The sequence below is a fragment of the Hemiscyllium ocellatum genome, chromosome 21, assembly GCF_020745735.1.
Source record: "Hemiscyllium ocellatum isolate sHemOce1 chromosome 21, sHemOce1.pat.X.cur, whole genome shotgun sequence".
Classification (NCBI taxonomy): Eukaryota; Metazoa; Chordata; class Chondrichthyes; order Orectolobiformes; family Hemiscylliidae; genus Hemiscyllium; species Hemiscyllium ocellatum.
Genome location: NC_083421.1, coordinates 5,634,239 through 5,657,061, shown reverse-complemented (window position 1 = coordinate 5,657,061; position 22,823 = coordinate 5,634,239). Strand labels below are relative to the sequence as shown.

General features: G+C 45.7%; 1 long non-coding RNA gene across 2 annotated transcripts; it reads left to right on the top strand.

Moving 5' to 3' along the window:
• The first annotated feature begins 410 nt into the window (after positions 1-410).
• Positions 411-22,349, top strand: LOC132825987 (uncharacterized). Of its 2 annotated transcripts, none has more exons than XR_009645839.1 (4): positions 411-494; positions 14,626-14,734; positions 19,739-19,845; positions 22,265-22,349. It is a non-coding gene; the product is annotated as an uncharacterized LOC132825987 (long non-coding RNA). The 2 variants fall into 2 exon arrangements; XR_009645838.1 differs by lacking the exon at positions 411-494 and adding an exon at positions 5,861-5,962.
• Positions 22,350-22,823: the final 474 nt, after the last annotated feature.

Below are 22,823 nucleotides of genomic sequence, written 5' to 3'. Positions count from 1 at the left end.
ATGAATTGTCCACTGCTGCCCGGCTCCTGGCCATATTACAGAGGAGGTAGTACTGGATGTGTTGAATCGTATCGAGGTGGATAAATCCCTGGGACCTGTTAAGGTGTATCCCAGACATTTGTGGAAAGCTAGGAATGTGATAGCAGTGCCCCTCCCTGAGATGTTTATATTGTCATTGGTGACAGGTGAGGTGCTGGAAGGCATGTGCCATTATTTAAAAAGGTGGTAAGGAAAGGCCAGGGAACAAGAGAACAGTGAGCCTGAGGTCAGTGGCAGGCAAGTTGTTGGAAGGGATTCTGAGGGACAGGATTTACATGTATTTGGAAAGACGAGGAATGATTAGGGATAGATAGCATGGCTTTGTGTGTGGGAAATTCTCTCTCTAACTTGATTTTTTTTTTGAAGATGTGACAAAGATGATTGATGAAGGCAGATTGTGGACGTTGTCTATATGGACACTGAACGATGTTCCACAAAGCAGACTGGTTAGCAAGGTAAGATAACATGAAATGTTGAGAGAACTAGCCATTTGGATACAAAACTGGCTTGAAGGTAGGAGGCAGAGGGTGGTGCAGAGGGTTGATTTGTGGACTGGAGGCCTGTGAGCAGCAGCGTGTTGCAGGAATGGATATTGGGTCCTTAAATAATTGACTTGGATGTGAATATGAGATATGGTCAGTAGGTTTACAGAAGACACCAAAATTGGAGGTGTAGTGGACAATGAAGAAGGTTAGTTCAGAATACAACAGGATCTTGACCAGATGGGCCATTGGGGCGAGGAATGGCAGACTGGGTTCAATTTAGACAAATGTAAGCTGTTGGATTTTGGAAAGGCAAATCAGGGCAGGACTTATACACTTAATGGTAAAGTCCTTGGGAATGTTGCTGAACATAGAGATCATGGAGTGCAGGTTCATTGTTTCTTGAAAGTACAGTCATAGATAGGCAGACTAGTGAAGGTGGGGTTTGGTATGCTTATATTTATTGGTCAATGCATTGAGTACAGAAGCTGGGGCGTCAAATTGTGGCTGGACAGGACATTGATTAAGCCATTTCAGGAATTATGTTTTAAGTTCGAAATCCCCTGTTCTGGGAAGGATGTTGTGAATCTTGAAAGAGTTCAGACAAGATTTACAAAGACTTTGCTAGGATTGGAGGATTTGGGCTACAGGGAGAGGCTGAATAGGCCAGGGTTAATTTCCCTGGAGAGTCAAAGACTGAGAGGTGACTTCATGGGGATTTATAAAATCATGAGGGGCATGGATACGGTGAACAGCCAGGGTCTTTTCCCCCCAGTTAGGTGGGTTCAAAACAATCGCATGGGCTTAAGTTGAGATGGCAAAGATTTAAAACGGATCTAAGGGGCAAAGTTTTCAAGCTGTGTGTGGTGTGTGTGTGGAATGAGCTGCCAGATGAAGTAGTGGAGGCTGATACAATTACAACATTTGAAAGGCATCTGATTGGGTACATGGACAGGAAGGGTTTCAAGTGATACAGACCAATCGCTGGCAAATGGGCTCCAGTTGTTGAGGATTCCTAGTTGGCGTGGACAAATTGGACCAAAGGTCTGTTTCTGTGCTGTACATCTCTATGACACTAATAAATGAAAATAAGATGTGTTCCTCTTTTGTGGAGAGCTAGCAGAAGCACAGATAATTGTTCTTGGAGCTGAGAAGGTTAAGCAGTGATTTTGATCAGCTGCAAATTTGTTTCTAAGATATTTAATTTGCAGAGAGAGGGGAATTGTTAACAATGTCACAACTTTAGTAACTATTTTCAGGTAATTGGCAAATAATAAGTGAATATGTGAACATTATGTTCTTCAGTACGTTCTGAGCATCTGGAATAGTCTGAACGGCAGCTGGACAGACTCAGCAATTATTCATAAACAGATTGGAATTTTACATTTTAAGGGAAGATTTGGGAGGCTATGGGCAAATGGGAAGGGAATTGGGACAGATTTGCAGCATCTCCAGAGGGAGAGAGTACAGCCCCAATGGGCTGAATAGCCCCCAGCCCCTGTGCTCTGTGATACTGCCCCATTCACTGTGAATGATGAAGTTCATCCCAGGGCAGAGAGAGGGAGGATCCCACCACTCCCCTCACACAGGCCTCGGATGATTGATGTCAGCGCAGGCCAATAGGGGGCAGAGGGCAGTACTGGAGGACCAGGTCGTACCAGTTTGTCCTCCAACCAATCGGAGTGAATGAGGGCATCCTCAAGGCTGGAACTAAAGAAAGGCACATATCGCAGAGATTTGAGAAACTGGAGGACGTGAGATAGGGAGCGTTCTGTGGCTAGTGAGGAATTATATAAATAAGGAAGAGTTGTGAGGATGGTTTAGGTGACATTGATCAGACGAGTTGAGGATGGAGGAATTTAGGGATCGTGAGGATTAGAGTCATAATGTTATACAGCAAGGAAACTTTCACCTGGCCCCTCCAGCCTGCTCTACCATTCAATAAGATCAGGGCTGATCTTTTCATGGCCTCAGCTCCACGTTCCCGATCTCCCACCATAACCCTTAATTCCTTTCCTGTTCACAAATCTACATTTTGCCTGAAAGGCATTCAAATGCTGCAGTCAGCAGGGAACGCCACAGATTCACAACCCTTTAGCTGAAGAAGCTCCTCCTGATCTCAGTCCTAAATCTGCTCCCCCTTATTTTGAGGCTCTGGAGTTGGACCCGTCCCCAGTGGAAATAGCCTCCCTGCTTCTGTCTTATCTCCTCCCCTCATAATTTTATTTGTTTCCTATCCAACATCCCATTCTTCTAAATTACAATGAGTCTAGAACATGTTTTCTCAATCTCTCCACATACACCAACCCTCTCGACTCCCAACTCAAACTAGTGACCCTCCTCTGCACTCCCTCTAGTGCCAGTACATCCTTGCTAATGTAAGGGGATCAAACCTGTACACAGTACTCCAGGTGTGGCCTCCCCAGCCCCCAGTACAGCTGCAGCATAACCATCCCTCTAGCAATGAAGGACAATATTCCCTTCACTGCCTTAATTACCTGCTGTACCTGCAAACCAGCTTCCTGTGATTCATGCACAAGGACACCCAGCTCCCTCTGTACAGCCGCCTGCTGCAATATTTCACCATTTCATCATCCAGTTTGCTGTTAGTCCGACCCAAATGGATGACCTCACATTTCCCAACATTGAACTCCATTTGCCAGATCCTTACCCACTCACTTAATTGATCTGTATCCCTGTGCAGACTTGCAATGGACTCTGCAGACATTGCTTTACTCATCTTTGTATCAAATGTGAACTCTGACACCGTACGCTTGGTCCTCAATTCCAAAACATTTGTGTAAATTGCAAACAGTTGTAGTGTCAACACTAATCCAAACACCCGTTTATCCCCATTCTTTATTATGTTGGTGAACCGATCTCGTATCAATGATAATTACCCATAATGCTGTGCATCTTTACCTTATACAGCAGCCTTTTGTGTGGCAACGTATCGAATACCTTCTGGAAATCCAGGTACACCACATCCACCGGTTCCCCCTTGTCCAACGCGCTCATTGTATCCTCAAATAATTCCAGTAAATCCATTAAACGTGACCTGCCTTTCATGAATCCATGCTGTGTCTGCGAAATGAGACAATTTCTACCCAGATATCTCACCACTACTTCCTTGAGAGATTCAAGCATTTTCTCCACTGCAGAAGTTAAGCTAACAGGTCCTTTTTGAAAAATAGTGGCACCAATTTGCAGCTTCCAGTCTGTCAAAACCATCCCAGAATCCAACAAATTTTAGTGAATTATCACGAGTTTGTTATTCTTCCCCCCCACCCCCGCGCCCACCCCCACCCCCATCTCCTTTAGTCCCTTGAATGCATTCCATCAGGGCCAGGAGACCCAGCTACCTTGAGGCTGTTATCTTTCCCAACATTACCTCTTTACTGGGAGTGATTGTTTCTCTGTCCTCATCTGCTATTGCCTCCACAGGCTTGCCAGAATGAGAGTATATAGACAGTATGTTCCTGTTAAGGCCAAGGCTGGTAGGTGTAGGGAATGCTGCCTGTCGAAAGAAATTGAGGGCCTGGTCAGGAAAATGAAGGAGGCATTTGGCAGGGACGGAGAGCTGTGTTTGTGAGAATCCCTAGAGGAGTATAGGGGCAGTAGGAGTATACTCGAGGTAAACCAGGAGGGCAAAAAGGGGATATGAGATAGCTTTCGGAAATAGGTTTAAGGAGAATCCAAAGTGATTGTACAAACACACTAAGGACACACTAAGGACAGGCAGAGAATAGGTACCTGCAAAATTCAAGGCTGTCTGTGGAACCGCAGGAGGTGAGAGAGGTTCTGTGTGAGTGGAGAGGTTTTACAAACACAATGTGCGCATCGGAAAACACATATTTTGTAACGTCCCAGTCTTGTGTTTTCAGTAAATGGGGAATTGCCTCAGTGTGGCTGCAGGTATGTGTACGCGTCACCATCTTTATTCGGGGCAAGAATTCACTGGATACATGCGGAACTGCCAGCTTTGTAGGGGGCAAGGTGCTGCCAGGCGCATGTGCAGCCTTTCTGTGGTACAGAGTCATTGGGCAGGATTTACAGAGCACATTCAAACTCAGAGAAATGGATGTTTATTTCTGGATTTGTTTTGTCATTCATTTAAATGATTTGGTATCGGAAATGAGTTTGCAGGTCATACAAAATTGGAGGTATTGTGGATAATGAAGAAGGTTACCTCAGATTACAATGAGATATTGATCAGATGGGGTTTAATTTAGATAAATGTGAGGTGCTGCATTTTGGAAAAGCAAATCAGTGCAGGACTTATACACTGAATGGCCAGGCCCTGGAGATGTTTGCGGAACAAAGAGACCTTGGACTGCAGGTTCATAGTTTCTTGCAAGTCAAGTGGCAGGCAGATAGGATGGTGAAGAAGGTGTTCAGTTTATATTCCTTTATTGGTTCGAGCATTGAGTACAGGATGTGGGAGGTCATGTTGCTGTACAGGGCATTCGTTAGGCCACGTTTGGAATATTGTGTGCAGTTCTGGCCTGCCTCCTATCAGAAGGGTGCTGTGAAATTGAAAGGTTTCAAAAAAGACTTCCAAGAATGTTGTTAGTGTTGGAGGATTTGAGGTTGGAGGCTGGGCTGTTTTCCCTGGAGTGCAATAGGCTGAGCTGTGATGTTATGGAGGTTTATACTATCAAGAGGGGCATGAATGGAGTAAATGAACAAGGTGTTTTCCTTGGAGTGATGGTGTCCAGAAGTAGAGGCATTGCTTTAGGATGAACGGATAAAATTTCAAAGGGGCCTAAAGGACAACTCTCATGCAGTGGGTGGAATGAGCTGCCAGGGGAAGTGGTGGAGGCTAGTACAGATAAAACTTGTTAAAGGCGTCTAAATAGACACATGATATGATGAGTAAGCGTTTACAGGGATATGGGCCAAGTGCTGGCAAATGGGAATAGATTAGGTTTGGATACCTGGTTGTCATGGATGAGTTAGACCGAAGAGTCTGTGTCGGCGCTATACATCTCTATGACTGTGGGATCATAACAGCTTATACTGTTCTGCTTCATCTCTGGGCTTCCTCATGACCACTTTGTTAATGTCTAGCTTCCTCAGTCTCGAACAATGGGTGTATTTTACTATTACTTTTACAGACATTTTTATACGTTAATTTTTCACTGCCGCCCAGCCCCTGACCGTGTGCTGCTTATTAATTTTTTTTCTGGAAAATTTTTGACAGTCAAGAATTCTTTTTTTCCAGTGAGCAAGTGTATTTTCCTTCCGTTTCTGACTATAAATTCTGCATCATTTTCGTTCCCTGTAATCTGTTTTGCACTCCCTGAAACATCAACTGTGTTTCTCCTTCCACAGATCCCAGTGATTAATGCCAAAGCCCTGTTGCCTGTGGAGGGGGTGATGTTTGACTTTCTTGTACAGCTGCAGTTTGTGTGGTGAAGGTGCTCCCACAATGTGGTTGGGTAAGAGACATTACAGATTATTCATTACAGCAACAGTGATGATTTGAAGATAATGTCCAAATCAGGAACAGTTTGTAGTTTTATTATCATGCTTATAATTTCACAAAAATATTATTGGAAACTTTAGACAAGGCCAGAGAAGTAGGTTTTGAGGAATGTCTTAAAGGAGGAAAGCAGACCTGTGAGGTTTTGGCTGTGAATTTCAGACCTTGTTGCTTTGGCAACTGTAAAAGCAGCCACACAGGTGAGGTAATGAATTAACAGATCATTGGGAGTCTCGAACAGAATGGGTTGTCGAGGTCTCAAAGGGTGTGTGATGCAGCGAGCTAGGGATGATCACAACCAGGAATTATATCAAGGGTGAGAATTTTAAATTGAGGGATGTGGGCCGGATGCTGGCAGGTGAGACTAGATTGGGTTGGGATATCTGTTCGGCATGGACAGGTTGGGTCGAAAGGTCTGTTTCCATGCTGTACATCTCTGTGGCTCTATGTTGTTGATTATGAATAGCAGCCTTTTGATGGATCAACAAGTTTTGGTACGAGGAAGTACTTGGGCAGAGATTTAGTTTTTCTTGAGATAACAGGGAGGTTGAATGTGGGAAGTTGGCCAGGAGTGTGTTTGTATAAGGAAGTCTGGAGATAACACAAGCTGGATGAGAGTATATGAGCTAATACAATGTTAGAATCAGCTCGAAATAGTGGTCTTGTCCCCCTCACCTCACCACACCTCTGGGATTCAGCTGGTTGTCAGGTTGTGAATCAGGCGGTAACACAATCGGGAGCTGAGTGGCCCTGGTGGAGCCTGAAATGAGTGTCACTCAGCTGGCTGTTGCTGAGCAGCTGCTGCTTGGTAGCCCTGTTGGTGACATCTTCCATCACTTTACTGCTGATCGAGTGTCGACTGACGGAGGGAAATTGGCTTGGTTGGATTGCCCTGTGTTTTCTGTTGAACATGCCGGGGCAATGTTCCACAATGTCAGTAGATGCCACTGCTGGAGCGGTACTTGGCTTGGCGGGTGGCAAGTTCTGGAGCACAAGCCATTAGTATTATTGCCAGGATATTGGCAGGGCCCGTAGCCTTTGCACTACTTAACCACTTCTTAATGTTATTCAAACTGAATGAAACTGGCTTAAAACTCACATCTGTGATGTTGGAAACCACTGGAGAAGGCTGAGATGGAGCATCCCACTTCTGGCTGCAAATGCTGTTGACTTATCTGGTGCATGGATGTGTGAGGCCCCTCCATCAGTAAGGGTGGGGATATCTGTGATGCTTCCTGCAGTGAGTTGTTTTATTGTCCATCACCGTTTACAACTGGGTGTGGCAGTACTGCAGAGCTCTGATCTGACCCATTGGTTGTGGGATCACTTAGCTCTGTTGCTTGGTGCTGATGCTGTTTGATATGCAGATGGTTCTGTTTGGTAGCTTCACCAGGTTGGCACTTCATTTTTAGTTATGCCTGGTGCTGCTCTGGGCATGCCCTCCTTTCCTGTCCTTTGTGATGGGTGAGAGCAGGATTTACAAACCCATGAGATTACAGATTGTGCTGGAGTACAGTTCTGCTGTTGTTGATGTCCCACAGTGCCTCAGGGAGATCCAATTTACGTTCCTACATCTCATCAAAGTCTGTCCCATTTAGAACGGTGATAGTGTCACTCAACACAATGGAAGTTTTTCTCAACTTTAAGCCAAGACTTGTGTCTCCAAAAAGAATGTGCAATGGTCGCTCGTACCGATACTGTCATGGACAGATGTATCTGTAGCTGGTCAGTTCATAACAATGAGATCAAGTATGTTTTTCCCTGTTGTTGGTTCCCTCACCACCTGCTGCAGACTCAGTTGAGCAGCTATATCCTTTAGGACCTGACCAGCTCAGTCAGTAATTCTGTTGCAGAGCTAGTCTCGATTGTGGACATTGAAATCCTGTACCCAGAGTACATTTGACACCATTTTACTTCCTCAGTGCTTCCTCCAAATGGTGTTCAACATGAAGGAGAAGTGATTCATCAGCCAAGGGAGGACGGAGCGTGGTAATCAGCAGGAGCCATGAGACTTCCTGGTGTCCGAGTCAATGCTGAGTACTCAGAGGGCAAATCCTCCCTGTCTGTGCCACCACCTCTGCCTGGTCTGTCCTGCTGGTGGGACAGGACATATCCAGAGATTTCAGGAGAAAGTGAAGACTGCAAATGCTGGAGATCAGAGTCGAGAGTGTGGTGCTGGAAAAGCACAGCAGGTCAGGCTGATGAAGGGCTTAGGCTCGAAACGTCGATTCTCCTGCTCCTCGGATGCTGCCTGACCTGTTGTGCTTTTCCAGCACCACACTCTCGATATCTAGGGACGGTGATGGTGGTATCTGGTCATTGTCTGTAAAAGGGCTCCTGAAGAAGGGCTCATGCCCGAAACGTCGATTCTCCTCCTCCTTTGATGCTGTCTGACCTGCTGCGCTTTTCCAGCAACACATTTTCAGCATTGTCTGTAAGGGTTGATTTCATGAGTATGAGTATGTCAGGCTGTTCCTTGATTGGTCTGTGAGACAGCTCTGCACATTTTGACACCAAACTCCAGATGTTAGTCTGGAGGACGTTGCACCATCGAGAGGGCTGATTCTGTGGTTGTATTTTCTGCTGCCTTGTCAGATGCTGAGTGGTCCATCCAGTTTCATTCCTGTGTTGAGACTTTGCAGTGATTAATACAGTGAGTAGCTGGCTGGGCCACTGTCGGGTTGGCAGGATATTTTTCCACCATTGACAATGGTTCCATGGAGATCAGGAGATTCCTAATTCCAGTTATTTTTTCTTGAATTCAGATTCCACCATCTGCCAAGTTGGGATTCGAACCAGGATTTCTGTCATTGGTTTTAATATTTTGGGTAAAAGTTAAATACATTAGGTTTGTTCACTCACTTTAAATATCACTTACCCAGGTTTTGTTTCTTTGTGAAACACTGTCCATCATCCTGTCTCCTCCATCCTTCTCTCCAACAACAAGAGTTTGGAGCACATGGAGTTTCTCTGTCACTAAGACTGAGATGATCCGATCTGCTGCTTCCCTCCCTCCCACTGAGTCAAACTGCCTCACGTGGTGTTCCCGGATTTTGTCCAAACTTTCTCCAGTCCCGGTCAAGCCTTATCAGAGCTCATCTTGACCCTTTTACCCTCATCTCAGTTAAACCATAGAGTTTCCAACTCTCTTTTCTCCCCCTCCTCATCAGTCTCCGTCACCGATTCACAGATATTGTTCCTTGTTCTGTCTTTTCTGGTTATGTCCTTCTCTCCCATTCTGTGAAAAACTAATATTTGACCTCATGGTTGTTGAAAAATCCTGCTCCATCTCCACTCTCCCTTTCCTTTCTGAATTCCTTGCATTTGGTGTACCTCCAGGATCTATCCTTGGCCTCTCCTGTTTCTCACCTACATACTGCCAGGAGGTGACATCGTCCAAAAGCACCGTGTTAGGTTTCACATGTACACTGACACTGCCCAGCTCACCCTCCCCATCATCCCTCTCCATTACTCCACTGTTACTCCGTTATCAAGCTGCTAACCACATTCCCACTACTCGATTAGGTGCAGTTTCCTCCAATGAAACATTGTCATGGTTAAACCCGTTGCCTGACCAATTCCTTTCCCTTACTGCTGAGCCCCTCCCTCTCACTGAGAACTATACAGCAGAACTACACTCTTCACAATATTGCAGTTGTTTCTGACGCGAAGCTGACCTTCTGATTAGACGTTTACACAATCCCAAACACCAGGAATTCCAATCTCTTAAACGTTGATTGTCCCCTCCTCACTCCAGCTCCATTGCTACTGAAACCCCTTACCCGTGTCTGTGTTGCCTTAAACGTGATGAATCCGAAACAGAACCCTTGATTCTGTGACTGGCTCAGAATCTGGTTTCAGACTGACCTCTCAGTATTTACCCTCCGACACATCAGTATTTATTCTGTCAAACCCCTTCAGAATCTGGTGGTGCGGTCTGATTGTAGCTTGTGGGAATGGCAGAAGCTGATGTGTTGTATCTGGGTGGAAGGTAAGGACTTGGGGTGGGTGGGGGGAGCTTGCGGGGTGTTCTATCCTTGTTGCAGTTGGAGGTGTGGGTTTCAAAGGCAGAGGTGCAGGAAGTGGAGGAGATATAGTGGATGGTATTGACCACATGGGAGGGGAAATTGCAGTCCTTGAAATATTTGGTATTTTGGTATGTTCTGGCTTCACTGGAACACTGCAGTAAGCATGAGACAGAGGTGTTGGCCAGGTGTGTTATAGTGACAGGCAGCTGGAAGCTCGGGGTCTGTTTTTGCAGCAGAACGTCGATCATCAGTCGCCATTTCCGCCACCTCCACTGAGATGCTGCCAGACACAGGTTCCTGTCCTCTCCATTAACAGCTATGCACCCTCCCAGCCAGATCGTAATCCACTCCTTTATCTTTCCAAATGTTCTGGTCTCTCTTTGGGTTCTGTACCTGCCCATTATTTACTCTTTGACCCCTATCTCCTGCAGTATAAAGATCTGCAGGTTAGTTGAATTGGCCAAGCTAAATTTCCCATAATGGTCAGGGATGTGTAGGTTAGGTGCATTAGTCAGGAGAAATATACAGTAATAGGGTGGGGGAATGGGTCTGGGTGGGATACCATTCGGAGGGACGCTGTGGACATTTGGGCCGAATGGCCTGTTTCCACACTGTCAGGATTCTAATTTTCCCAGCTCCCATCGGTTCTGAGGAAGGGCCACTGGACAGGTTTCTGTTCCCAGATGCTGCCAGACCTGCTGAGCTTTCCCAGCACCTCCTGCTTGTTGTTCCTGATTGACCCCATCCATCCACCTTCCGGGTTTGATTCAGACAGGGGGAGGATCCTACCACTGACCTCACAATGGGGTCCAGCTGATTGGTGGCAGCTTTCCACCAATAGGAAAAGGAGGTGGGACTGGTGGACCAAGTGGAACCAGCTGGTCATCCAAACAATGGGAGTGAATGAGGGGCGTGGCCAGTGGGATGACACGTCACCAGTAACTCCGCCTGTGCAGTGTCACGTGACTCGGCCTTTGGTGAATGTGGGAGAGGCAAACAGGGAAGGGGAGAGTGGCCTCCGAGACAGAGGTAATGAGTCACTTCAGACTGGGAAGTTTTAATTACACTCTGTACGGGTCGTTAGTCTGAATTAGAAACTCTTAATCCCGCGTTTGCAGCAGATGGGAAAATGGCTGCGGCCCTCAGGCGGTGATAGGTCCTGGGATATGGCCGCCATCTTTATTGGGGGCAAGATACACTGAGGGGCATGGACATGTCCTCTTTCTGGGATGGGGGAGGGGGAGGGGGGGCATGTGATTTTAGGAGAGGCATTTACACATCAAGCACAAACCAAGAGAAAGGTATGTCTTTATATTCTGTTTTGTTTTGTCAATTTATTTCATAGGATAGTAAATCAGAATAATTGAGGTTGGGATCTCAAAAGTAAGTTTTTACAGTCAATGGAGTCATCAGGATCTGAATATCATTGGCATTTAACTGTGGAAGGAGAAAGGTTTGTCAGTTCTGTTTGTGGGAAAATATATCCAATATTTTTGTTAAGCAGAAAGATGTACAAATTCGTGGTTGGAACACCCTTTGGGTGTGTGCTCTGTTCTGGGCCATGCAGCTGAGGAAGGAGATATTGGCCTGAGAGGGAGCACAGATTTATCCAAATTACACCTCGTCTCTTTGTAAGAACGCTCAGATTTAGACGTAATCACCCACTTCGTGATGTTAACCTGTAAACTTGATATTTTCAATTACCTGCAAACTTCCCATTAAAACTCCTTTTAGACTCAAATTCCAGTACCTTTTCAGGTGGGATGTTCCAGCTTCTGACAACTGCCTGTTCATTCAGAAACTGCTGAGGTCCATGTTGACTCTGGGGTTACAAAGGGCTGAACGGAAAGATGAGATGCTGTCCCTGAGCTCCCATTGAGATACACTGGAACAGTACAGGAGACTGAGGGCAGTGTAGGTGTGAGCAGGCAATGAAAATGACAGGGCTGCACTGAGAGGGCTGCTTGGCTCAATGAGAGTGTTCTGGAGTTGGGTGTAAACAGAGTGAGGGGAGACAGGGAGAAGGTGAAGCTGAAACTCCGTTTTAGTTCAGGCCGTTCAGAAATTCACATGGTCCCATTGGGAACAGCCAGTTTTTAAGTGATACCTGCGGGGTATTTGTTAACAGTTTTTAATGTATTTTTCCTGAGGGCAGTTGAGAGTTAACCACGTTGCTGTGGGTCTGGAGTCACATGTAGGCCAGACCAGGTGAGGATGACAGTTTCCTACCCGACAGGACATGAGTGAACCAGATGGGTTTTCTAACAATTGACAATAGTTTCATGGTCATCATTCGCCTTTTCATTCTCAATTGTATTGGATTCCGATGCTGCCATCAGCCGTGTTGGGATTCTATCCCTAATCCTCGGAACACTGTACATTTCAATCATCTGGCAGGAATACCATTAAGCCATTGCCTTCCTTTTTTAGCAATATTTAAAAGCAAGTTCCATCATTCTACGTGTACAATGTGAGATAAAATACTGCGGTGTCCATGTGTCGGCCTCTCCAAAAGGTCAATCAACAGAAATTTGTTTGGGGGTGAAATATGTCACTTTTTTATGGAGGGGGGAGGTGGTTTATTAAACAAAAACGAATCCAAATAAAAATCTTATGCCACGGAAATGTAATTTCTGAAGCTGGAGGGGGGATTACAGAGACAGGGAGGGTGGTGAAGCCGGAGGGGGATTATAGAGACAGGGAGGGTTGTGGGGCCAAAGGGGGACTGTTGTCCAAACATCACTGTGGTGTACATGGACTGCAGCATTTCAGGGAGGCGGTTAACCACCACTTTCTCCAAGACAAGTAAAGGTGGCCAATAAATACTGGTCTGGGCAGCAAAGGCACCCTCCAGTGAATAAACCCAAGCAGTGACCTCTCTGAGCTGACTTGCTGTGAAGTTAAAAACCTCTCTGGAAATGGAGCGGGCAGAGAAGAGAAACAGTGACATTTCCCAGCTGCCCTCAGAGAGACCTCACCCTTGGAAGTACTCAGAGCCAGGGATCAGCTCAGTGAGTTTCAGTCTCTTCAAACATCAATCTTAGTCAGTTTTATTTTATTAAATCTACAATCATGAGTCAGGTGAGGATTTCTTTTTAATGTCTTACGGTCTCTTGATTGAAAGTTTAAGATATAAAACGTAAGCAATAAGTTATTCTCAGGCAGTATTTTTCGAGCAGTAAGACTGTGTCTTTGTCTTGGTCTGTAGGTTGTTAAGGCGGAGAGATGGCCTGTTGTAGAGTGGCGTGCTGTTCCTGTCGGGTGCGGAAGATTAGGGAGAGTTTCAATGAACCTGATGATTTGTCTGCAAGAAGTGTGATTGCAAATCCTATTGGATCACATGGATTGGTGGCGGAGTGATTAAAGGCAGTGAGGAATTGACAGGAGCCGGGGAGTGTGATAGGCGGCAGTCTCAGGATACTGCAGATACAGTCAGGTAGGTGGGTTACCTCCAGAAAAGCTAGGAGGGGTAGGTAGGTACTGCAGGAGTCTCCTGTGGCTATCCCCATCTCAGACAAGTGTACTGTTTTGGAAAATGTAGGTGGTAATAGACTTTCAGGGGAAAGTAGCACTGACAGCCAAGTTACTGGTACTGAGACTGGCTTCTAACATAATGTGAGGTGTATCCAGTTCCACACGATCGATGGTGATAGGGGACTCTCTCGTCAGGGGCACAGTCTGCCGTTTCTGCAGCTGACAGTGAGAGATCAGAATGGGGTGATGCTGCCCTGGTGCCAGTGTCAAGGATTTCTCTCAGAGGGAGCAGAACATTCTCAAAGGGGAAAATAACCAGTGGGAGGACATTGTACATTGGTACCAATGACATAGGAAGGGGAAAGCATGGGGTCCTGAGGAGCAGGGAGATTTGCTAGTGCCACTCGGGAGGCATTAAACCAGTGAGGGAGTCGGGGTAATCCTAAAGAGATAGTGAGAAAAGAGGTGAGTCTGAGGCTGGTACTGTTCACCAGATCAGACTGTCAAGGCAGGCAAGAGCAAGCTACAGAATGAGGTGGGACAGACCAGTTACTCTGCATTTATTTCAGTGCAAGAGACCTGACAGGTCAGGCAGGTGGGCTCAGGGTATGGTTTTGAACATGTGACTGGGATATTACAGCAATTACAGAGGCAGCACTCAGGGATGGATAGGACTAGCAGCTTAATGTTCCAGGGTATAGATGCTATAGCAAGGGGACAACAGAGCAGGGGGAGAGGTGTTTTTGATTAGGGATAACATTATGGCTGGGCTTCGGGAGGATATTCCTAGGAGTACATCCAGGCAAGTTATTTGGGTGGTACTGAGAAATAAGAAAGGGATGACCATCTTACTGGGATTGTATTATAGACTCTCTCCCAATAGTCAGCGGGGAATTGAGACACCATTTTACCGGCAGACCTCAGTTATCTGTAAAAATATAGTTGCAATGATAAGGGGTTTTAACTTTACCAACATGGCCTCGGAGTGCTGTCGTGTTAAGGGCTTGGATGGAAAGGTATTTGTTCAGTGTGTATGAGAACATTTCTGATTGAGTTTGTAGGATGTACCTACTAGAGAAGGAACAAAACCTGACCTGTTTCCTTTATTCATTCACAGGATGAGGCTATCACTGGCTCGGCCAGCATTTATTGCTGCGTTTACCCAGTGGGCAGTTAAGAATCAACCACGTTGCTATAGGTCTGGAGTCCCATGCAGACCAGACCAGGTAAGGATGGCATTTTCCTTCCCTAAAGGTCATGAGTGAACCACATGGGTTTTTTCAACAATTGACAATGGATTCCTTGTCGTCACTCGATTATTTTTTCCAGATATTTATTGAATTCACTTTCCAAAATCTGCCGTGATGGGATTCAAACCCAGGTCCCCAGAACGTTATCTGGGTCTCTGGATTAACTGTCTCGTGATAATTTCACTCCATCATCACTGCCTCTTAGGAAATGAGGCAGAGTGAGTGACTGAGGTATCAGTGGGGCAGCACATCAGCACCAAAGATCCCACAGTATTGTGGCTCAGTGGTTAGCGCTGCTTCCTCAGCAACAGAGACCTGGGTTTGATACCAGCCTCAGGCAACTGTCTGTGTTGGAGTTGGCACATTCTCCCCAGTGTTTGTGAGGGTTTCCTTCGGATATTCAAATTTACTCCTACAGTCCAAAGATGTGTAGGTTAGTTGGATGAACCATGTTAAATTTCCCATAGTGTCCAGATGCAATATGAGGTTTTGGGATGTGCAGGCAAATCTCTGCCTGATGTGAAAAGATCGTTTTGAGGTCCTGGACAGAGCTCAGTGAGGTGTGGCTGAACGTTTTACATTTTCCGTGGCGGTAAGGGAAGGTCAAAGGTGTGGAGCATGTGTTGGTGGGAGGGTGTGGACCTAACAAGGGAGGTGCAGAGGGAATGGTCTCTGTGGAACGCAGATAGCGGTGGGGAAGGAAATATGTCTATGGTGGGGTCTGACTTTAGGTAGCAGAAATAAGAGGTTAATGCGCTGTAGTGGGGTGGAAGATGAAGACTGCAGGGCTGTATTCTTTATTGTGGCTGGAGGGGTGGGGTAAAGGTGGAGGTGCGGGAAGTGGAGGGTATGTGTTGGAGGGCATTGTTGATCAAGTCGGAGGAAAGTTACGGTCCTTGAAGTAGGCCTTTCTGGGATGTCCTGGAATAGAATCCAAAGAGATTAAACGAATATATCACAGACAAAAGATTAACTGGACCAGAGAATAGGACCGCTTAAAGGTCAACAAGGCTGTCTATGGAATCACAGAGGGTGTGAAATATATGCAAATATTTCACGTCATTTTTACTGGAGAAGTATATGGAAGCTCGAGAGTTTGGAGAAATAAACAGTGATAACTTGAAAAGTGTCCATGTTACAGAGGAGGTGGGACTGGATGTCTTAAATCACATCACGGTGGATAAAGCCCTGGAACCTGATCAGGTGTATCCTGGAACTTTCTGGAAATCTAGGGAAGTGATTGTTGGGCCTCTCCTGTGATATTTGTATCGTTGACAGTGACAGGTGAGGTGCCATTATTTTAAAAAAGGTGGTAAGGAGGGGCCATGGAACAAGAGAACAGTGAGCCTGAAGTCAGGCAGGCAAGTTGTTCGAATGGACAGGATATCCATCTATTTGGAAAGGTAAGGAATGATCAGGGAGAGTCACTGTGGCTTTGTACATGCACAATTGTGTTTCACTAACTTGAGTGAGTGTTTTGAAGTGACAAAGAAAATTGATTAAGCCAGGCGGTGAATGTTGTTTATATGGACATTCAACAAGGTTCCACAAAGCAGACTGGTTAGCAGGGTTAGATCACATGGAATGCAGGGAGAGCAAGCCATTACAAAACTACCTTGAATGTAGGAGACAGAGGATGATGATTGAGGGTTGCTTTGCGGACTGGAGGCCTGTGAGCAGCAGTGTGCTGCAGGGATGGATATTGGGCCCTTAAATAAATGACTTGGATGTGAATATATGAGATATGGTCAGTAGGTTTACAGAAGACACCAAAATTGGAGGTGTAGTGGACAGTGAAGAAGGTTAGTTCAGAATACAACAGGATCTTGATCAGATGGGCCATTGGAGCAAGGAATTGCAGACTGAGTTCAAATTAGATAAATGTGAGCTGTTATATTTTGGAAAGGCAAATCAGGGCAGGACTTATGCACTTAATGGTAAAGTCCTGGGGAACATTGCTGAACAATGGGACCTTGGAGTGCAGGTTCATAATTCCCTGAAAGTAGAGTCACAGGTAGGCAGGGGAGTGAATGCAGCATTTGGTACGCTCCCCGTTATTGGTCAATGCATTGAATGCAGCTGTTGTGATGTCATATTGTGGCTGGACAGGGCACTGATGAAGGCCCTTCTGGAATTCTGTTTTCAGTTCCAATCTCCCTGTTCTTGGAATAATGTTGAGAAACTTGAAAGGGTTCAGAAAACATTTGCAAGGACTTTCCTGGGGTTGGACGATTTGAACTATTGGGAAAGGCTGAATAGGCTGGGACTATTTTCCCTGGAGATTTGGAGGCTGAGAGGTGATCTTATAAAGTCATGCATGGATAAGGTGAGCAGTCAGGGACTTTTTCCCAAGTTCGGTGGCTCCAGAACGAGAGGGTACAGGCTTAAGGTGAGAGGGAAAAGATTTAAAGGGGATTTAAGGGGCATCGTGTTCATGTTGAGGGCATTGCAAGTATGGAATGAGCTGCCAGAGGAAGGGGTGGAGGCTAGTACAATTGCAGCATTTAAAAGGTGTCTGACTGGGTACTTGAAGAGGGAGGTTTTAGAGGGATAAGGGTGAACCGCTGGCAAATGGGACTCCATTAACGCTCTCCGTTAATGGTCAATGCATTGAATACAGAAGCTGGGACGCCATATTGTGGCTGGACAGGACGTTGATTAAGCCACTTCTGGAATTTTGTTTTCAGTTTGAATTTCCCTGTTCTGGGAAGGATGTTGTGAAATTTGAAAAGGTTTGGACAAGATTTACAAAAACGTTACCAGGATTGGAGGATTTGGGCTACAGGGAGAGGCTGAATAGGCTGGGGCTATTTTCTCTGGAGAGTCAAAGACTGAGAGGTGACTTCATTGAGATTTATAAAATCACGAGGCGCGTGGATAAGGTGAGCAGCTGGCATCCTTTTTCCTCAGGTTAGGTGGGTCCAAAACTAGAGCACATGGGTTTAAATTGAGAGGGCAAAGATTTAAAAGGGATCGAACTGGCAACATTTTCAAGCTGAGTGTGGTGTGTGTATGGGAGCGGCTACCAGATGAAGTAGTGGAGGCTGAAAAATCACAACATTTAAAAGGCTTCCAATTGGGTACATGAATAGGAAGGGTTTTGATGGATACAGGCCAATAGATGGTAAATGGGAATTTGTTAGTTTAGAATTCCTTGTTGGCACAGACGAATTGGACCGGAGGTCTGTTTCTTTGATCTTAATAAATTAAGATGCATTCCTCTCTTTTGTGCAGAGCGAGCTGAAGCACAGATAATTATCCTTGGAGCTGAGAAGGTGAAGCAGTGATTTTGACCTGGTGCAGATTTGGTTCCAAGGTCTTGAATTTGCAAAGAGAGAGAGGAATTGTTAACCCTGTCACAATTTTTAGTAACTACGTTCAAGTAATTGGCAAATAATACAAGGTGAAAATGTGAACACTATTTTACTCAGTAAGTTCTGAGCATCTGGAACAGTCTGAACGACACAGATTCAGCAGGTATTTTGAAACAGACTTGGAATTTTACTTTTTAAGGAAAGATTTGGGGGTAGTTGGGACAGATTTGCACCATCTACAGAGGGAGAGAGGACAGCTCCAATGGGCTGAATAGCCCCCAGCCCCAGTGCTCTGTGATACTGCCCTATTCACTGTGAATGATGAAGCTCATCCCAGGGCAGAGAGAGGGAGGAGCTCACCTCTCAATCGGCGCCGGCTTGATTAACGGCAGCTCCAGACCAATAGGAGGAGAGTCTGTGTGGTCCTGCAGCCAATGGGAGTGAATGAGGGGTGTGGCCAGCAAGACAACACCTGTCCATGAGCTGTGCAGGTGCAGTGTCACTGGGTGGGGGGTGGGAGAGAGACAGCAGAGACTGGGACAGAGGCTGTTGGACCTGAATTACAAACTCCCGGTGAATTAAAACCAAAAGAACTGCAGATGCTGTAAATCAGAAACAACAACCAGGAGGTTCTGGAGAAGCTCAGCAGGTCTGGCAGCATCTGTGAAGAGAAATCAGAGTTAACGTTTCGGATCCGGTGTCCCTTCCACAGAACAGATGTTACTGAGAAAAAAAAAGTCAGTTTATGTGCAGAAGATAGTGTGGGGGGATGGGGGCAAGATAAAAGGAGTAAAGGTGGGGATAGAGTGAGAAGAGCGGTTGGATAAAGGAGTGGATAACGATCTGACTGGGGGAGGCTGATTAGCTGTTAATGGAGACTATTAGTGGCTAACCATAGGTAGTGTGTAATGGCAGGCTGTGACATGAGGTGACTACGACATGAGGTTGTTAACCTGTGGTTAGCCACGAACTGTCTCCATTGTAAGCTGTTGCCCACTTATATCACTGCACGATTGGAGCTGCTGAGGACACAAACCTTTGGAATATCCTCCCTCACCCCCTCTGTCCGCCTTAAAGATGTATCTAAAAATCGTTCTCTTTAATCAACGTTTCCATCATCCGTGAAGCATTTTAGGAGATTTGTCAATGTGAAAGGCTCCCTACAATGCAGGTAGTTGTTGTTATTGTCTGACATCAGGAGAAACAGGGATGAGCCCTCTCTCTCTCTCATACCTGATGAACAACAGCAAAAGCAGGAAGCACTGAGCATACTCCAGTCCACAATGGGCCTCGGATTATTGATGTCAGCGCAGGACCAATAAGAGTCGGGGGAACGAGGCTGGAGGACCAGGATGTGCCAGTTGGTCCTTCAACCAATCGGAGTGAATGAGGGGTGGGACAATACTCAACTACGTGATAAACTTCACTGGCAGCACAGTGTTGTTTTGACCAAGGCATTGGAAATGTGTGAAGGTGCAGGGCAGGGGAAAGGAAAGACATAGACCAGAAAGAGAAGGAAATTTTCATGGTATGGCATGAGAGGTTTTACAGAACTTAGTGCACATTGTGAATCACAAATTTGAAAATCCCAAATTCTGCCCCATTTTCCCTCTCTATAATGCATTTTGCACTCCCTGAAATAGCAACTGTGTTTCTCCCTCCACAGATCCCAGTGATCAGTGCCAAAGCCTCATTGCCTGTGGAGAGGGTGATGTTTGATTTCCCTGTCCAGCTGCAGTTCATGTGGTGAAGGTGCTCCCACAATGTGGTTGGGTAAGTGCTGTTATAGATTATTCACTCAGCAATATTGAAGAGTTGACAATGTATGTGCAAATCAGCAACAGTTTGTTTTTTTTAATCATGTTTATAATTTCACAGAAATACTATTGAAAAATTCTGGCATAAGGCCACAGATTGAGATACTAGGTCAAGTGATCAAAAGCAATACCAAATGAGCAGGTTTTCGAGAACACCTTAAAAGAGGAAAGCAGGTCTGAGAGGGTTCAGGTGGGAATTCCAGACAGTGTTGCCTTGGCAACAGTAGAAACAGCCAGACAGGTGAAGCAATGAATAAACACAAATGAGTTGTCAAGGTCTTGCAGGGTGTGTGGTGCAGGGAGCAGGGATGTTCACAGGGTGAGAATTTTAAATTGTTGCCTGTAAATAGGAGCCTTTCGATGGATCAACTAGTTTTGGTACAAGTGAGCACTTGGGCAGGAGGGTTTAAGATACTCTTGAGATTACATGTAAGTTGAATGTGGGAGGCTGGCCAAGAGTGTTTGGATAATTAAGTCTGGAGATAAATACTCGTCCATCCCTGCATTCAGTAAATGAGCTGAGACTAGGGTGGAGTTGGGTGATGTCACCAATGAAGAAAGTGTGTTTTTGGAGTTGGGCTCTTCCTCCACATCACCCCCACCTCCCTCCCCTCACCAAATCACAGGTATTGTTCCTTGTTCTGTCTGTCTGTCTTTTCTGGTTATGTCCTTCTCTCCCATTCTGCTACGAAGTAATATTTGACCTCACCGTTGTTGGAAAAACCTACTCCATCCCCACTCTCCCATTCCTTTCTAAATTCCTTGTATGTGGTGTCCCTCAAGGATCGATTCTTGGTCCCTCCTGTTTCTCACCCACATACTGTCAGGAGGTGACATCGTCCAAAAGCACCGTCTGAGGGTTCACATGTACACTGACAGTGCCTAGCTCTCCCTCCCCATCATCCCTCTCCATTACTCAGTTATCAAACTGCTCATCACACTCCCACTACGCAATTGGCCGCAATTTCCTGCAACGGAACATTGAAATGGTTAAACCCATTGCCTTCAGTTGCTATTACAAATTCCTTTCCCTTACTGCTGAGCCCCTCCCTCTCCCTGGGAACTGTCTGAGGCAGAACTACACTCTTCACAATATTGCTCTCATATCTGTAACCCCAAGGTGACCTTCTGATCAGGTATCTACACAATCACAAACACCAGGAATTCCAATCTCTAAAACGTTGCTCCCCCCCCCACCCCTTCACCCCAGCTCCATTGCTACTGAAACCCCTGACCCGTGTTGATGTTGCCTTAAACTTGACGAATCTAAAACAGAACCCTTGATTCCGTGACTATCCGAGTATCTGATTCCAGATCCCTCATGATGGGAAACATCCTCTCAGTATTTACCCTGTCAAACTCCTTAAGAATCCTGCATGTTACAATGAGATCACCTCTCATTCTTCCCAAATCCATTGAGTAGAGTCCCAACATTTTCAGCCTTTTCTTAAAAGATAATCCCTACAAGCCAGGGATCATCCCATTTAATCTTTTCTGAAATGCCTCGGATGAAATTATGTATTCCCTTAAATAAAAGGACCAAAACTTCTGTCATTACTCCAGATGTGGTCTCACTCGCACTTTGTAAAGTTACACTCAGGTATATACTCCAAACACTTACACTGAAAACTCCTTGTAATAAGAAACAACGTTCCATTCCCCATCCTGATTCCCTGTTATAACTGTGTTTCCTACGCAATTACCCCTGGTCCCTTTGTGGTGCAGCTTTCGACAGTTTCCACCATTTACATAGCACTCTGTTCTTTTATTATCTCCTCCAAAATGAGCAACTTCACAATTTCCCAAATTATGCTCCATTTGCTAACTTGGTGCCCACTTCTCCAATGAATCCCTCTCTGTAAACTGTTTATAATCCTTTTGGAACTTTACCGTTCTGCCTTTTCTCAGAGATTTCCCCGCTCATTCTTCTAAACATTTCCTGGGAGCACTGGGCAGTGGGAAGCAGTTGTTACCTTTTCAGAGAGACTCTTTGGAATGACTGGGAGGAGCTTGCTGCTCATGGGTCAGAATGGAGACAACTTGCCCATCGAGCTGCATGAGCCTTTCACCCCCCCCCCCCATGTCTAATTGATGAGGCACAGCAGTAGCACGGAAGGAAAGAAAAGGAAGCACATCCTGCTCTCCACATCGCACTGACTCTTGAAACATTGTGTCCCATGTGTCAAAGATCTGCCCTGTTCAGTCACATGAAGACCCAGTGTGGAAACTCACAGAAACCCATACAGATTTCCCCCTGAACTAACTGCTGACCCCCACAAGGGGTAATGTGTCCAGTCATCCTGGGCCAGGAGGAGGGGGTGGTGAGAGTTTCTTAAATGAACTGACCGTGACAGTTTTATAAACGTGTATTACAGGTGGACATTCAGATGGTAATCTCAGTAATTGTAACGCCAAACTGTGACAAAATTACTCAATTCATCAGGAGCTGGATATTCACATTGTGTGTGAGTATTGTATTCCAGCTCATTCCCATTTGCTGCATAAATGTCCTCTTTTGAATCACCCCACACTCTCAGTAGATCTCCCCCAAGTCTTCAATATGTGTCCTGTAATCCTTTTCTGATGAACTCATGAGTGTAAGGTGGATTATTCTAAATCTGTAAACCCCTCTGTCACAGGGCACCCGCAATTTCCTCTGCTACAAGGAGAACAATCTGTTTCCCCAAACCCCTGATTCCCCAATGTCTGTTTGCTCCCTATAAGGCGCACATCAGGATTGTGTTGGAACATTCTCCACTTGCCTGCATCAGTGCAGCCCCCAACAATATTAAAGTGAACATCCTCCAGGACAAAGCACTGTGCCTGAGTGGTGTCCCATCCACCACCTTCAGCGTTCCCTCTCCCCATCCCCAGGGTACAGTGGCATCACTGTGTAAAAGGTAGTCAGCATTGTCCATGGGTAACCAATGTGTT